At 40.4% G+C, this 18,263-nt stretch overlaps 1 protein-coding gene across 1 annotated transcript in view; it reads right to left on the bottom strand.

The window, feature by feature from the left end:
• TAB2 (TGF-beta activated kinase 1 (MAP3K7) binding protein 2) overlaps positions 1-12,645 on the bottom strand; it is a 70,084-nt gene extending 57,439 nt beyond the window's left edge. The window contains exon 1 of the mRNA XM_061991683.1: positions 12,211-12,645. The gene's annotated coding sequence lies outside the window, so the exon portion shown is untranslated. The remainder of the gene's footprint in view (positions 1-12,210) is intronic.
• Positions 12,646-18,263: the final 5,618 nt, after the last annotated feature.

Here is an 18,263-nt window from a genome sequence, read left to right as displayed (position 1 = left end):
TCTATTAGTTCCCAAACTAACATACATAAGGAAAAAAACAAGACTACCATTGCAACATTTGGGAGGAAATCCTAGTTTCCACTTATTTTCTGTCAACTTCATAGTAACAGGGAAAAATAAGCAAAATTCATCAACCTGGAAAAAACCTACACCAAGATAAGGTAAAGACATTGATTAACAAGAGTCAAATAGGATTACTCAAGGTGATGCCAATGCAACTTATTTTTCCTGTTTTGCTTCAAGGAGCATACAGGGAGGGAGAACCAACAGACACATGTCTGAAGAGCTGTTCCTCCAACTCCCAATTGTTCTGGCATGTTTTTCTTCTTCTAGAGTACAACATAGATTTCCTACCTAGGAACTGGTAATACAGTAATTTAAAATTTGCTATTTCTCCCCTAGGTATCCCATGATTCACTATGAAATTTCTTCAAAGAAGAGAAGAATGCTGCTTGTTCTCCAATCTTCTGTAAAACAAAGATGCAATCACTGTACTTCCTGTTATGTAAGGGACTAATATCACCAACTCTTTCTTTTTCTGCACTTGACTCCACTCAGGATTCAGGGAAAGATTACCAGAGGATGGGAAGAGGAAAGCTGGGAAGAGCCGAAATGCCTCCAGTATTCAAGGCTTCTCAATATGTATTGTTTCCTGCTGTTATAACCTTTAGAAGATGGTCAATAAAAGGAAAAAGTTAAAAATAACCTCCTCTGAAAAAGCCTAATGAGAAAAGTAATAGAGGGAAGTTGGGAATAGAAAACATGCCCGACAATGCAAAGCAAGTAGAGCATTTAACCTTCTAAGCTCCTCCACTTTGTCATGCTGCTTGGAAAGAAAATACTCCCATAACAGCATCAAGATTTACAAATTATTAAAATCCACACTGAAAAAAAAATCCAGAAAATATTCAGCTAAGATTCTGTCCCTGTCTTATCCCTATTAAAAGGCTCCTTCTTGCAAACTATGAAACTACTGAACTACGAAATCTAATAAAACTCCCTTTTTAATTACAAAGCCACCAATATTTTGGACATTTTAACATAGGTCAAAAGTAAAATAAGTTATTTGTAACTAATTACTAAAATGATCAGTTTTGTTATCAACTTGCTAATAGTTCTAAAAATGAGATAATTTCCCATTCTCTTTGTTAAATACTAAAACTTCCCACTCAGATTTTGACCTTCTCTTGGGATTTTCAGATATTATAGGATCTTACGGCCTTACATGTTTTATCTTTATCTTTACAACTGGAATTAAACACCAAGAATATAAAAAGTAAACATAAATAAGAAGAATCATTAAGTCTCAGCGTTTATGTTCTAAACACAGATATAGCCAGACATCAGCTACTTTCAAAGAAACTAAATAGAGTGCTGAGATCCCATTTTATAGAAATTAATATTAACCTCACAGAGAAAAAGTAACTCTGCTAGTCTGGGTAGCTCTTACAACTTAGACATACTAATACATTTCTTGCATTTGGAACAAAGATAAGAGACCTGTTAATAGAAGTAGACAGTCTTCTGAAAGATAAGATGAACAATGTCATGCAGATAAAGTGGCAAAGGACTCACAACTATTATATTTAGCTTTGTATTTGAGAAGGATTCAAATTTTCAACTATTCCAATTTTCTAATGCTTGTCCTGCAAAAATACAAAGCCATGGGTTACAGGCAGGCATAATTAAAAAATGCAGATCTGGACTTTTCACAGGAGTTGGCAAGAACAAAGAACTGTTATGCTTTAGTTTTGTGATAACAGCACATTCCCCCCCCCCCAACATGAATAAGTACTAAACACCGTTTCATGCTCACAATAAATTCAGAGAGGATGACAAGGCAGTGACAAATTCTTACATTCAGAAGGCAAAGCTGCACTGCTTAGCTTCTAAAGCAATTTAAACTAATGGTCAATACAAATACATCATAAAACAAAACTACAAGAGCCAAAGAAGCCGTACTGCAATAGTAAGGGGAGAAATGATAAAGTGCTTTTGAAATCAGTGAATTTTGACAGTCTGAGCAGTCACTGTAGGTATTCTGCAACATTCATTGATGTGGCAGTGTAAGGTGATGACTTGTTCTTATCACAAAAAGGCAGCAGCTTGAAGTCACACAGACAAAGCTTACATACAAAAACTTCAAACTAGAACACACTTGTTTTTTAATTAGTAAGACCTCATGCTAGTTGAATTCTGCATATTCTGGATATTCTTCTAGCTCAAGTATTTTTTTTTTTTCACTATGAACTATAATATGTTGAATCAAGTTGCAGGTCTTGATCTCATTTGCGTTGGCAAGAATTTTCACACTCATTGATGGGGAGTGGAAAAAACATTCCAGAGAGTTGCCATTGGCTCTCCACTGAAGAAACACAAGCTAGTTTGGCCTGTTCTTTTGGCCAGTTTCAACGGGAAGGAAGCCTGTAGCTCCATGAACTCTGCTAACACCATTAGATGGTACTTTGACTTTAAGATACTCTCTGTCACGGGGAATTTACTTGAAACTAAAATCCACAAGAACAAAAGTAAAATCAATATAATAAACACAAGAAACAAACAAACAAAAAATAATGTCAAACTTCAGCACCCAGATAAGGCTTAAACACTTGTGTTTTGTACAGCACTTTGCATAGAGACAGCCATTACAGCAGACTAACAAGCTTTAGCTTGAAAAAGTTGTTAGTATCTGCCAGTCCAGAATCTGAACATGCAGGTCAGACTGGCAATACTGTTATGTACTGATGTCCATCCAAAATATGTAATTTAAAGAAAGATAACACCTACACACTAATTTTAATTTACTCATCTTCAAATGAAGCTTTATATTCATTAGGATGTCTGAATAGCAGATTACAATTTAGTAGATTCAGCTGTTTTCCCTCACAAAGGTTACCAAAGGCTCTAACTTCCTGTAGTACACAGGTGAAATGGGAATATCTTTAGAAAACATGTTTTGCTATCCAATTTTAACCACATCTTTCCTCAAATGTCAACAAGTGCTGCACCTCTTTCTGAATTGATTCTCTTCTTTCTCTTCCCATAGTTTACATACCTTACTGCAGTTATGCTTATCTAGTAGCCACAATTAAACCAGTTCCAATGGGACCTGTATTTCCTACTCCATTGCAAAGCTGGGCTACAACATTTAAAGACTAAACACCTCTAGAAAAACCTATCCATTCTTATTGACAAAGAGAAGACTGCCAAGATTCCTATAGACATCATCACTTAAAGCTCACAAATTAAAACATGCCTGCTGAAAGCATTTAAGACTTCTTGATTATCTCCAGATAACAGGAGAAAGATTACCGTTACAACCTTTCACCCAGATAGGCCACTGGTGAAGTTTTCACACACTGGAAGAGTCCACATATGTGGCTTCTGTGGTTAAGACAGTTCAAGTAGTACCTGTTCTACTTGTTGAAGGGCTAGCTTTTAATTTGCATCACTTCAATGATTCTGTTGGTGACTCTGTAAACAGCTGCAGTGTCACAGTGGACAGAAATTAATTCTTCAACTGGTCTTCCTGCTTGTCTATCGTAGCACTGTTCTTACGCCTGCAGTTTCATTAAAGGCTTTCTTCATTAGCAATACCGGATTAATAAATTCTTATCTCTTTTTCTACTTCTTTGTCATGTCTCAGTTTTGCAGGGAAACCTAATTATGGGATCAGACTATAGATCTCGTCAGTGAACTAAGAAAAGAATGGCAAATCCATATGCTGCAAAACATCCCCCTTACTGTGAAGTTATTGGAAACTACCGAACTGATCTTAGTCTCAACTCCAGACCATCACCTAAACAGTTAAACAACACTCAACTTTTTTTTGGTTAGCTTTCTAACCTCCAGTACAGAGGTTGACCCGTCTCACAGACACACAAGTACCAGAAACTAGCTGCTTGTGTCAGTGAAAGAAATCTTCCCTGCTCATTCACAGCAAACTGTCATTGGCCCCTGATGCTCACAAATGCTTGCACTCTTCCTTTTTCTTTTGTTTTAAACCTGCTATCTCAAAGCCTTTTTCTTGCATTACTCCCAGAGTATTTCACTTACATATAAATACAGATAAATGGGTTACAGCATTCCTTTCATGGCAACAAAGGCATATTTTGTAACAATAAATCAAAACTGCTCACCCAAGTGAAGGCTGATGGTCTTCCAGAAAAATAACACCATTTTGCACGTGTAACTGGAGCTACACTAGCAACCTCTGCCTACATACATGCATACATTATGGAAGGATTACACTCCTCCATGCATTCAAAATGATGCAGCCATGTTGATACCATTCACAGCTTTGACAAGACCTACACCACCAGAATAATGAAGATAACAGATTAGCATATCAAATTTGTTTTCCTCCACAGTACGTGTATGAAAGCACTACTAGCAGAACTGTTATTTTCCTTTCAGTTCTGAAACCACAGGGGTTTTCAATCTCATGCAGGGGGGAAAAAAATAAAAGAAGTAACGGGTATTTTCTCTGAACCTTACTGCTCAGCATATGGCTTGCTAGAAACAAGAGGCTGGAGAGAACAGAAATTTCCACAATCGTAATGACAGTTCTTTCCTGCTGCTTACAGTTTAATTCATTCTCCTTCACCAGACACTGTGGAAGGAGAATCCAAAAAGTGTCGTACTTCAGACCTGAGAAATGGAGACCAAACTTTGTTTCTTGCAGAAGAGCAGGAACTAACTCTTTAGCAATCTCTTTTACACAGACGTTCAAGCTAAGTCCTAACTCATATACACAAGAAAATTATATTGCTTAAAAATTCACTAGTGGTTAAATGTCTCCTTGTATTCAACTAATTTTACAAAAAAAAAAAAACCCAACCAAATGAAAAAATGTTCTCATTCTGACTGAATTCATCAATGTAAGCACCACAGACATGATCCACTGTTCCGACCTTCCAATAGAATTCCCAGCTTTGAAACACCTACCTCTACCCTAAGCAGCTGTCAACGAATACAAGCTGGTGAGGTTCTAACTCAAGTAATTTTGTAATACTTGTACAAATCATTCAGACAAATATGAATAGTTATGTGTTGAAACAGCTAAATGAATTACAGCTATTAAAGACAGTTTTAATTATGCTTTTTAGTATTCACAGAGTTTAAAATGACTGAAGAACAGGCATAACAGGAGAAAGATAACACAAATACTTTGTGAGATGTTGTTGTCTAATCCAATATACTCATCTTGGTAAAATCTATTATTCATGGGACTGCAAACTCTTCTGAGACTGATTTATTAAATAAATATTTACACAGTGCCTTATACAAAAGGGCCCAATCAAAGTTAAGCTCTCTAGCCAATACTAAAACATTAACAAAATATAATAATCTGGTACTGGCAATTATTCCAGCACAACAGTTTATAATACACAGTTTGAGACATACAGAAAACCTTATCTCCACTTACCAAAGACAAAATCAATATTTTGAAAAACAACACTGATTTTTTAACAGAAGTAGTTTCACAAGCCACTGTGAAACATAATACTTTGTCCTTATCAACCTAAAATGCCTTTTTAAGCATACTTTTACTGAGCCCCTGGAGAATCCTTGATCCTAGGCTTAAACCTTTTGGATTGAAGAAGGCTCTCTAAGAAAGATAACCTACCATTGCCTTTCAAAAGCAAATGGTTGTCCAAATGGAAAACAGCAGTTTGAACCAGTTGAATGAACTGAAAAACATCCATGTCCTGAACTCACAAAGTTTCCTTTTTCTCTCATTCTCTCAAGACAGGCTTAACAGAGGAGGGGCAAACTTAGCAACTCATACTCTGAAGAAGAAACAGAATGAGAAAGAAACAAGTGCTGAACTCGTTTCTTAAGAAAGAAAGAAAAGTTTCCATGAAGAAAGATTAGAACAAAAAAGAATGCCAAAGACAAGTATAAACAAGAGGATACTAACATTTCAATTGTAAAGTACAGATCATACAATGCCTAGGCAAGGGAAAGGGCGAGAGAAGAAAGGATATGAACAAATAGATCTCCTCTCTTCTAGCTCACCTACAAATATGATAGGATGTCAGTAAAAGGTGGCTGGAGGAGATACATTCTGCAGGGGACAGATTTTTAAAGAGTCAAGAAAACATAAACAGAAAAGAAGAACTTGAGTGCTGTACAAAGACAGAAGAGTACTGTAAAAAAAATCTATAGCACTGCATGGTCACAAGAGGTGGAGACTTTTAGACACAACATGAATTGACAAAGTATATAATTACATGCCACACTGTACAATTTTTTTTTTAAAGTGTGTGGGGTTTTTTTCCCTATGTAGGTAAAACAGTTCAAAGTTTTTTCCACCTGGGGAAATTACGCTTAGGACTTCCAAGGGAAAATACTTTTATGCATTTCTAACCTTCAATGTAAAGCAGAAACCAATCCCCCCTGCCCCCAATAACTTCAGAAAAACAGATGATGTATCTGGATGTGTCTCTTAATCAGGGCTTCTGAGGCATCAGATCAGTAACAAGTACTAATGTCTTGTGGGGTAGATTCTGAAACTTACTGGGTTTTTTTTTCCAGTTAGTTTACCCCACTGAAAAGGTAAGACATTCTGAGAACATACTGATAAACAGATGGATCAATAAGCAACAAGAACTGCAAATGAACACCATTTCCTTTGAAAAATGTATTCTAAAGCCCCAGCTTCAACAGCTTCTAATAATTTTCCTAATAATTACTACTTTAACATATTTACAGTTGATCTTTCTACAAGCCACCCATGAAAATACCTGGTAATACCCAATAACAGCAAAGCATCTCCTTCAACAATAAAGAACAGCAAATAAAACTAGATGTTTGCTGTTAAGAGTATTTCTCATGTCTGCCAATAATTTCTTATCCATTTCTACTACAAAACAGAGGTATATCAGATAAATATTTATTTCAAGATTCGGTGAACTCCATAAAGTCTTTAGTCTGTCAAATCTGCAATTAAATAATCACCTCAGGTTCATTAAAACAATTTGATACTACCATGGCTCATCATCATGGATAAATATTATTAGACCTAGGAATACACTAAATATGTCATTGCATGTAACAGCCCAAAGAGGTACAAATTATGCTATTAGCATGGACAAACATCTAAGTCACATCCAAAGAAACTGTAACTATATATGACATAACAAAATGCTTTTGATAATGTATTTTGAGAATAAAACTTATTTCTTAAACAGCTTAAGTAACCCCTCCCTTCCTTGTGCACATTCTTGCGCCATGCTGGTACATGCACTCACTGTGTCAGTCTACACGTTAGAGCAATCATGTCGAATCAGACCCAAAGTCACACAAGGCACGGCAGAAGAGCTTCTTTGTGCATGGAAACAACACCATCAACAAACATTTAACAGCATCTCACCCTAAGACTTTCTATCACTGTAGTCAAATACATGCCACTGTTACTACACAATCTTAGCACTCCAGTAGTCTGGTCAGCCACCTTACATAGTGCAACCCTCATCCCCCCTTTTTTTTTTCCTTCACTCTTCATCTTCTTAAGAACCTACTGTAACACGATTTTTGTTTAGTAAACCAGAACTGCCAGCTACTGCTAACCTTCCTCTTAAAGGCACTGTCCCATAAATAGCAGAACTAACAATGCCCCATTTCCCATTGATTTGCATCCTGTCTCAGCTATGTCCCTGTGTTCCAAGCAGTCACATTCCACCTCTATCCCAGATGCCTATTATTTTACTCCTCTCTTCCAAGCACTAGCCACAATATATTTAACCTCTCGCATCTACTAACTACTGAATGAAGAGCACTGAACTTTGTATCTAGTTCTTACCCACATACAACCACTTGCTGGCTAACTGGCAGGCTAAACACAGGTAAACTGCCAAATTCCTGCAGAACATTGTCCTAAAGAGATGATCTTATTCAATAAAGCCATCAATTTTAACAAAGCTTGTTAAACATTATCAAAATGTAAAATCTTTTAAGACCTCGCATCCTGGCTAATTTCTTTACTGAAATTAGCTGATGAGCTCATTTTAATTGTATTGAGATACGGGACTAAAGAATATAATTGCTCAAGATTTGCAGCTAGAAAGGTAAATTAAAGATGGTTTACACACTACACAAATATATATAAAGCAACAGCTACTGGATTTCTTTAAAAAACTGCCACACACAGAGAGAAAATAAGTGCATCTCAACATCTTATCCACGTGAGAACAGTTGATTATGAACTCCCAAATGCAAGTTTCTTTTCTAGCATGTTTAAGTAACTACTTTTTCTTAAAGAAACTATATATACACATTCTAGTTGTTCTTTCAAGGACATTTTAACAGAGGTGTAAAAGTCTCACCAACAAAAAAGGCTTCTACAAATTTGGTGAAAACTGGTAACTCAAGTCAAAAAAGAGAAATTCAAATTCACGCCTTCAATGACAGAAAAGCAAGTGGAACTCCGTCTTCTCCACTGGCAACCCCAGGAGCCCAGACAGTCAGCATGCACATGGCACCAGATCTGATTAATTCTGCAACAAGCTTTACTTAGTACTCAAGTGTTTACCATAAGAAAATAAAAGTAGTAAGCATATACAGTAGCTTTGTCCTGGTTTTGATAAACTCTAGAAAGCCTAACAATATGACCAATAAGTGCACAGTGCTGGCTGGGTTTTTCTTTATTTTGTAAAAACTCACACACAACCTACAGAAATTGAGGTTTTTTGTACCTAAGAATGCTCCCTTAAACACTAAAGGGAGTACAAGTTTTGAATCCATTCTGAAACACCAATTTTTAAATAATGGAAATCCTTAAATGTTGCTCATAATACAACCAGAAGCTGACTATTAAAGACAGTGAAATCTGATCTTCATCTGTGCTCAGAATAAGAAAGAACTATACATTTCCCATATTGCTATAAGTATTGATTACTTATAGTATTTTTATGAGAATACAATGCACGTTACATGACTTCTTTTTAATCTATGACCAGATATTAACTTAAAATTTACACTGCACATTACCATAAGCTATGGTTAACTTTCTGCCACCAAAAAAGAAAAAAAGTTTAACACATTCTGAGAATTTGACTACACCTTCACTGCACCTATGATAACAAGACCATCCTGAACAATGACATTCATTCAACAACAGACATGTTCCAAGAATATCAGGATACCATATACAAACAACACAGATCTTTCAACTTCCATTATAACAAGCTATTTCATTTGGTTCACTAGAACCCTGCTACTATTAAGGAGCACCAAAATCCAAAGGCAACATAACACAAAGTTAGGAAGAAGTCAGTAAACATCTGTACAATGTTTGGAACACTTTCTTGCATAGGAGTTTAGCTTGCTGATCAATTCAATACAAATAAGTTCCTAATTTTACTATAATTACGACAAAAATTTACAACAAGTTCTTTTAGGGAAAACAATATTATAGCTGAAACAAACAACTATTATACTGACTACAATTAAGAGTTTATAAAAAAATACTATCCGTTGCAAATCTGACAGCTTTCTCATAGTTACATTTAATTATGTGGAATCCAATCCAGATCAGTTTGCAAAGCATGATTCAAGATGGTTTAGAATATCCATCAGCATTTCTCCCATTAGAAAATGTATTGCAGAATAAATTAGTGAGAAAAAATTTAACTTTCATTTCAATCATTTAAATACTTGAGCTTTGAGTATAGCTTTAAAAAAAATCTAGTTCTGAATCACTGGAATTTTTGTTCTATTTCCTGTAAAAGCACCAACAGCAATATCATTCAGCATTCCACTTGCAGCAGCTCAGAAAGATCAGCTTGATCTCTCAGCCTTCAATTTACACTTATTTCATTAACTCGAGGTCACATCTGACCAACTTATTTCTTCCAGTGTTTTCAACCATGGAGATAAGGAGGCCGTGCTTGCAATAGGATGAAGAATTATCTAGTTTTATGTTTCACAGTACACTCTCAAAAAGAGTTTGCCAAAAAGCTCTCTACTAAGGAAAAAAAAAAAGGGTTTGCTGAGAATAATCTCTTCAACAGATGACAAGTTTAATTCTATGAGGCTTGAAAAGCACACCAGTTATCTATAAAGCCAATGACTATTACAAAATATCATAGGATCTCTGCCTTCAAAGCAATACCATGGTGAGAAAAAATACTATCTTCTTCCATTCTGTCACTACTGGAAAAGAGAAGTCTCTATCAGGACACTGTCATAGGATTCTGTTTTTATATCAGCAAATTTAAGGGAAGAAAGAAGAACTCTTTGACTTCGTTTGACGGTGAGAAGGGAAATCGTTTACATTTCAGAAAGTCTTTAAAAGCTGATGTAAGCAAGGGTAGTACAGCTTAGCAAGATGATGGCATGGACCCCACATGTAACAATAGGGATGATGATTTATCAAACATCTCTCAGAAACAAAAATGTGATGATAGGTATCTCCTCCAACAGCCTTCCTCCTTATCCTCCCCATTGCAGGGTCTCCTGTGAAGCAGTATGTGGAAAAAAAACCCCATCTCTTCAGTTTTTAAAACAAAATCAAAGCTTGGTGTCCATTCTGCTTCAGAGCAAGTAAAGGTACTACCCAGAGACGAGCATCCCTAAGTCCAATGTATGGACAACACCCACAAGTGAGAGAAACTTTCATTTAAAGTGAAGGGCAGAAGTTACTGAAGCTGATGACATGTGTCTCCTAATTTGTCAGTGGAACTTCCCTCTCGTCAAAAGCAGGTAGCAGAATTCTGAGGTTTGACCAAACCAAATAACTGAAATATGCATATGAAAGGCAAATGCCTGGTTATGTGTTAAGTCATTAGCTAACCTGAATATTATCCCTGATTTCAGCAAATCAGGGCAAGTCATGAATACAGTACTACTGCTCTAAAGTCATTAGCCTTCCTTACTGCCTGTGCAGTACCACTTTGGTGGCTATTTATGATATAAAATTACTTGAACAGTCGAAGAGAATAACTCCACATTTAACATGTGTCTTCATAAACATCTATGTAAGTTGTAGTACTGGAAATTATATGCAACACTATTTTCAGTGTTCTGCCATTGAACTTCAGAAAGAGCTTTACTCAAGTCTGTATCAAATACTCTACACTTATGATGACTACAAAGCCACATCTGAAACCCACTCCTCGCTAGTAAGTATTCATTTGAAATTCCTTTTTTAAAGCACATACTACTTATCATTAATGCAGAAACACCTACAGGTACTGGGCATGAATCAGGCTCTGCTGAGCTACCAGGTTATATACAAAGAACACAAGGTCCCCTGCCCTGAAGGCCCTGCAGCACCTAACAGGACTGAGCATTCCGACTTTTAATACAAGTCTTTCAATGAATGGGACAAAGCACTACACATCTCTGCATAGCGTTCCCAACTCTCTCAAGGAGACAAAGCAGAAAAAGAAAAGAGAAACTGTACGGATCTCCTCTCTTCGTAATCCCTCTTATCAGAACCATTTCAAGAACTTCCCTCAACAATTAAACCGACCTGAATAACAGAAGTGAGCGTCTCCAATACACTATATATGGAATCGCACCCAGCCAGCCCCCGCAACGACACCAGGCACGAAAAAAAAACCCCAAAATCGCACCTCCAACACTCTTGTTACTCATCATCAAATGGCGGAGTCTCGCCCGGCGCCCTCACACCTGTCACCTGCTGGGCGCCGGACCAGGCCCCATACCCCTCTGCCTGCCCTCCCATTCCGCCGCGGGCCGCTTCCTCCCCTCTCAGGGCGGCCGCAGCCCCCCGCCACGGCGCAGGCCGGGGCCGGGGCCGCTGCCACGCACACCGCCCCGCGCCCCCTGACACGCGGGCCCGGCGAGTCTCTCCCCGCACGGGGGAAGCTCCAGCGATTCACGAAGCAAAATAAGTTTCCATCCCTCGCTGGACGCCCCGCTGCGCCGTGGCTTCCCGTCCCTGCCCACCCCGCCGGGGAGGCTGCCTCCCACCCCGCCCCACCACGCCGCGATGAGCGGGGTTCCGGGGACTGCTCCCTCCCCAAGCAGGGGCCTCCCCTGCCCTCGCCCTGGAACAGCCCGAGGCGAAGAAAGTATCTGGGAACCCCTCGGGCCCCCTGCTCCTCTCGGGCCTGCGGGCCGGGCCAGCTTCCCGCGCCTGTTCTCGCAGCCCCTCTGCTCCCGGGGCTGAGACCAGCACAGCCAGGAAACCAACCCGGGGAGCTGCCACCAGGCCCGCCTCGGCGGGGTCAGCCTTACCCTGCTGCTTCTCTTCCTCCTCCTCCTCCTCCTCCGCCGCCTCCGCCTCCCCCACCACAGCAGCAGCCGCCGCCGCCACTACCGCCGCCGCCTCCGCCCGGCAGGGGGGACCCTGCCGACCCGACTCGCTCCGCAGCCTCCCGCCGCCGCCGTTCCGCTCTTCTCCGAGGGGGGGAGGAGGAGGAGGAGAAGGAGGAGGAGGAAGGGAAGGGGGGGTCCGTGCTGCCGCCGCGGGCGAGAGCGGTGGGGAGGCCGGGGGTGGGTGAGTAGGTAGGCAGATGGGTAGGTGGGTGACTGCGGCGCCGCTCCCGTCCTCAGCTGGAACCGCTCCGGCTGCGCGTCGCTGCCGGCCCCCCCCCCCTCCCCCCACTCGCTGCGCTCCAAATCAAAATAGTGTCACAATATGGCGGCGGCGGCAGCGGCTCAACATCGCGAGACCGGGCCCCGAGCGCTAACGGGACGCGGCGCGCGCCAATGGGCGACGGGGGGGGAGGAGGCCGCCGGGGGCCGGAGCCTCCGCCGACACCGCCCACAGGGTGGGGCATGGAGGGGGGCAGCCGCGGGGGCGGGGGGGGCGCTGCCTCCCTGTGGCGCGGGGGCGGGCGCCCGAGCCGCCGGGCCCGCCCCCCGCCGCACGCGCGCCGAGCGCGTGGGGTAACGGCCGCCGCCTCGGTGACCGCGGTCCCGCCGACCCCGCCCCGCGTCGCGGGTCTCGGTGCCGCCGTGTGCGGACGCTACCGCTCCGCCCACGCCCTTTCAGCCCCTTCGCTTCCCTCGCCCCCTCTTGCCCCCAACGGCTGCCGCCCCGCCTCCCCCGCTGGCTGTAACCCTCTCCGCTGGGCCCGGCGCCAGGGGAGGGAGGCGGTGGCTGGGGGTGGGTAGGTTGGGCCGCCCGCCTGGGAAAAGGGAGGCCGGCGGGAAACGAAACAGAGTTTAAGAGAGCTGAGGGAGGGTGGGGAGGGCAGCTGCCACAGAGTAGCAGCATCTGCAAGGGGGAAAAGAAACTAGAGAAAGCGGGATTCGTTTAAAAAACCCCACTGCTATACCCGAAATAATTGTTCCGAGAGGGCATTTGCCAGGCGTTTTGTGTTAGAAATGCTCTCTGTGTTTCTTCGTGCTTTATGCAGAGTACGTGATTTCCGTCACCCCTCTGAGGTGCAGCTTGGCCTAAGGGTCTTTCCAAAACGCTGAGAGGCGAGCAGGGGCCCACACACTGGTCGGTGAAGCAGTGAAGCTCTTTTCCCGGCTCAGCTCGACAACCGCCAAGACCAGGGATCTCTGACCTGGCGCCGGCAAGGCCATGATCCATGGGAAGGAAGCCTTGCCAGCCTTGGAGACAAGAGAATCCGTGGTTCATAACCTGCAGACTTGAAAATAGAGATCAAATTCCTCCTTGATTTTAGTGGGACATTCACGTAGGTCTTTGTACTTCCATAACTCAGAAAGTTTCAGCTTAAATGAAACGACAGTTTTTATGTGCGTTTGTAAAATCATCCAGTAAATCAATTGGCTGTTGAGGGTGTGATACCTTATACCACTTGCTCTTTCTCACTCTTCCTGTATTTCGTTTCTTCCTGCCTCTCTGAGATCCTTCTTCCCTGCAGTGAGCAGGTGCTGCTTGTGCTGTCTAACAATGGACAGTCCATCCATCCGTTATGGAGTAATCCAATTTTGCAAAATAGAGTCAGAAACAGAAATCGCTTAAAAGTAATCTATGTCACCTGTCGTGGAAGGAAACTGTCTAAAACTCTGCAACCTGGAATGAGGTCTGGCAGGGAAAGGGATGTGGTGGGGCTTTTCGGGGGCTTTCATTCATAGCACTGGTATCAGGACAGAAATCAGTATAGAGAACCTTTTTTTCCCCACCTTACCTCCCAGAGGCACTAGTGATTTTCTAGCATGTTTCAGGGTATGAAAAGAACTACAAAACTGCCAGGCTGTATTCTCCTGAAACGTTAAAAGCTGCACTGTTGCAATGGTGTGATGACAGAGAGCCATACTTTCTTCACAAGATATCAGCTGTCAGACTGTCCAATTGACAATTGTGAGATAAAATGACAGATGTTAGCAAAAACCTAACGTGTACTATGCAGGAACTAAATTATTCATGAGAAATTTGCCTGAATGTTCTGTTGCAAGAAGTAAAGTTGACTTTGCCATGGCAACAATGGATATTTTCAGAAATGATCGAAAGTGTGTTTTCCAAATGAAAGTATTAACAAGTAAAAAAATTCCCTCTCGGCTGCATTTAGTTAAAATTGTCAAATAGAGAGAGAATCTCAGGGTGAGAGAAACTGGGTGACTAGCTTTGCTTGGAGCAAGCAAGGAGAGAGAATGTATGACACCAGTGAGACGAATGGTGATTTTTTGTGCTGTGAGGAAAGGAAAAAGAACAAAAACCAGCCTTTTTCTCCTCGCAAAATGAGGAAATAAAAGTGCGTGTATACTTTCCATTGAGAATCAGTCATTTTCATAAGTGACAACAGAGAAGTCTGCAGTTCTTTTCTACATCAGCATCATGGCACACGAAATGCATGTATCCAAAGCTTATTACTCAGTCTATCTTGAGTCAAGACTATATAGGGCTGAGAATCTGTGGAAATTTGTTAATTGAAAACAAAATAGTATTTCCTCAAACTCAGCCAGAAATTAAAATGGTTCCTTAGAAAACTGGGCAATGAGGTATCTAGAAAGAAAATACAATGGAAACATCATATCACAGAGAGCTGGACCAGGGTTGCTCTGCTGTGATCGTTCAGCTGCACTGATCAAACCTCTCTCCTTTGTGAGCCACGCCGTAGACAATTCATGATCCATCCAGTCATCTGCACAAGGACTCTTCCACTGCTGTTCACCTCTTCCAGCACAACTGTTTCAAACTTTGCTAAGCCATTCCTGACCTTTCAGACAGATAGGACAGTATACTTACATGAATACGTTTTGTGTGCTAGAAACTGAGTTTATTTTACTAAGTTTAATACCAAGTTAAATATTTGACCCTTTTGCCTGCAGTTGCTAAAACAGGGATTTGCCACAGGAAAGTGAAAGACCATCTCTCACTGCTCCATCAGCTTTATTTACTGCAATGCTTAAGCACTGGGATCATGTGAATGAGCTGCACAGTCCTTTCTCCCCTCTCCCAGACTCTCCACACTGCATCTATGTCTGAGCCCATCGCTCAAGTTGCTCCTCTCTCCTCTATAGTGGCTAAGTTTGTATATTTTTTATGCATTTCCAAAATCAAAGAACAATACATTTCAGAAAATAGTTCAGTGTATTGAGATTCAAAAAAGAACTCATTTCTGATATATCTGTAAGAGGAACTAGAAGTATCTATGTAATATTAAAAATCTGTGTGTAACTCATATTGTGATGCAACTCAAGGCTTCAGTCATCAGCGAGACGCAGGGAGCTGCCTACCCAGCAGCCTGTCAATTCAGAGCCTTGCTTCTTTCTCTGTAGGTTTTAGATATTACCCATTTTTTTTTCCATACAAGGTATGAGTTCATGTTTTTAAAATCTTCATCAGACTGTTTATATTCCTCACTGCTAGAAAATGAAATTATAAATAGGATTGGGGAATTATTCTAAACATGTCATACAGGAAAACTGTTTCTGCAAAGTACAGTCAATTTTGTCAGCTTTATACTGACACTGCTGATGTTGAAATTTCCTGAGAATGCTTTTTAGAAAAGGTAAGAGAAGAGGTCCAGTTAAAAACAATCCACAACAACTGGAATATTTATTTCTGAATTTGAGTTTCAAATTACTTTTCCATGGTGGAAAAAAAGGTGGCTTTGGCAGCTTTAAAACCTCCAATTTTTTCTTGAATGTTCACCTGGCAATTTCTTTTTCATTCTTTCAAATAGAAGATCTGTCAGTCTTCATGTTGACAAAAATGGAGGTAGCATTCACTGGCCAAAGGACAATTCTTGGAATTTCCCAGTCTGAGGTTATATCCACATCTTTTCCTATAAAAACAGTTAGAATTTAGATCAATAACGTGACAAGGAAATACAGAAATTCACCTCATTTGACAAGATTCTTGCATTGTTCTTTTCCTGTTCTATCTACAAGTTATCAGCTGTGTGCAATCATTTGACCAGCCTTGTGTAGAGAAGTGGATAATGCTGGATTTGGAAGGAAATTCAACTGCAGAGCCTCAGCATAAAGCTAAAGCTGTGATCGATACAAAGCACAGCTTTGCTCAAGTGAAGATTCTCGGCATTTGTCTCCCCCACCCCACTATGAGTACTGATACTGTGTCATAGCTTTAAAAAAGCCCTTTCTGCTTCCAGTGTTGGAGTAGTCCAGCTATTGATGTTTATTTGGAAGAGTGTGTTGGAAACTGTAGTGTTAATATCATAGTTTACTGTCTTTTCCTTCTGTTTTAAATGTCACCGTAATTCTAAATCTGGTTTAAAAAACAAACTGAACCCAAAACACTCTTCTTTAATCAGAAACACCGGCTCTAGGACCTCTGAATTTATGAACAATCCTAAAAAAACAAACAAGTGTAATCACTCAAGCAGAAGAAAATGCTTTGGTAAAGAAATGGGTTTCAAGTTAAATTATTCAAAGAGTTTAGCAAATTCCAGTTGCTTAGATTACACGTGTGCAGTTACAAAAAGCTGTTGTGCCTTGATGTTTTTCTTTTCTATCCACAGTACACAAACAGCTCCACTATCGCTGTTGAGACTCCCCTGGTTTTCCAGGTTGCTCCCTTCCTTTCTTCAAGATAGCACCAGATTTTTTACTTCCTAACAGCTCATCTATTTAGGAGTAGAGAGCAAACATGACATTTGAGATAAGGAAAGATTAAGAGGTGCCTCAGTGGTTCATGAGTTCTAGCAGCTTCACGAGATTTGGATAAGGCTTTTGCAAAGGGGAGATCCGTTGAGAGAGACAGCCTACCCTGGTATTTCAATTTTAAAAGCAGTGAGCTGTGTTACTGTATGTATTAATCTGGCATACTGAAATAATATAAGTTTGGAGACTTGGTAAGACTTTTTCTTTTTCCCCTCCAATATCTTAAAAAACTCATTCATTTATATTGACCATGAGTGTCTTACAAGAATGTTTCCATTGAAGGAAAATAGCCTAGCTGAAGCAACTTTTAAGTTTTAAAAATAATTGGTTTAAAACTGGGGAAGCCCACCACATTAAATCAATCTTTTGATTAAGTCAGAAAAAGTGCTGATAGCATCAACAACTTATGGGTCTTTCAGTGCTCTGAAGAAGAGAGATACGAATGTATGAATAAGCGCTCACACATGCTCACGTGACATGCAGTTGAGTCTATACCTACTAGGGAGACAAGTTTAGTATTATTTAATGCTATCTTATGCCCCTTTTATGAAACCTTTTTTTTTTTTTAATAACTCAGTGACATAAAATATAGAAAGCTATTTGAGGCTCCAAGACACTCCAGAAGAAATACTGGTTATATTTCTTCCCAAATCCACCATTTCCTATGCTTTGTGGGAAATTCAGTGGAAGATAAAAATAAATGTCTGTTTTTCTCAAGATTTCTATAATACTGGTATATAGTCACAACAGATCTTTAGGGTCTCGATTCAGCAAACTGTGTAGTCTTTTGCTATAGTCCATCTTTATTCAGGGTAGCTTTCAACCACTAGCTTAAACTTCATGCAGTGTTGAAACCCAAGGCAAAGAATTGGCTTAAGTGTTTTTCTGTACAGGTACAAGTTATTGATTTGAGACAGAAAACCTACCTTGGAGTCCAAACAAATGACTTTCCTGTTTCAGATTCAAATCAGGCATGAATGTTTTCCTAGTAAAAACCCTTGCAGAACGTCTCACAACTCTTTTGTTTTCCATCTACTGATTTTAACCTCTTCTGTCTCATAGACTTTAGCCAAATCCCTTTCCTTTGCACACTTTGTAAATGTGAAAGTGCAAACTGCAATAAACTTAACGTTATTATATATGTTAACACACTCGGTGCAATAATTATGTTGTGTTTAAATTTCCCCAAGTGTGGAGAAGGTTATTGGTAGAGGTCTAGTATATTTTAAAAAAATAACCCAAAG

This window comes from Colius striatus, chromosome 2, assembly GCF_028858725.1.
Source record: "Colius striatus isolate bColStr4 chromosome 2, bColStr4.1.hap1, whole genome shotgun sequence".
In the NCBI taxonomy this organism is placed as follows: Eukaryota; Metazoa; Chordata; class Aves; order Coliiformes; family Coliidae; genus Colius; species Colius striatus.
The sequence above is the reverse complement of the archived record's forward strand: the minus strand, read 5'-3'. Positions and strand labels throughout refer to the sequence as shown.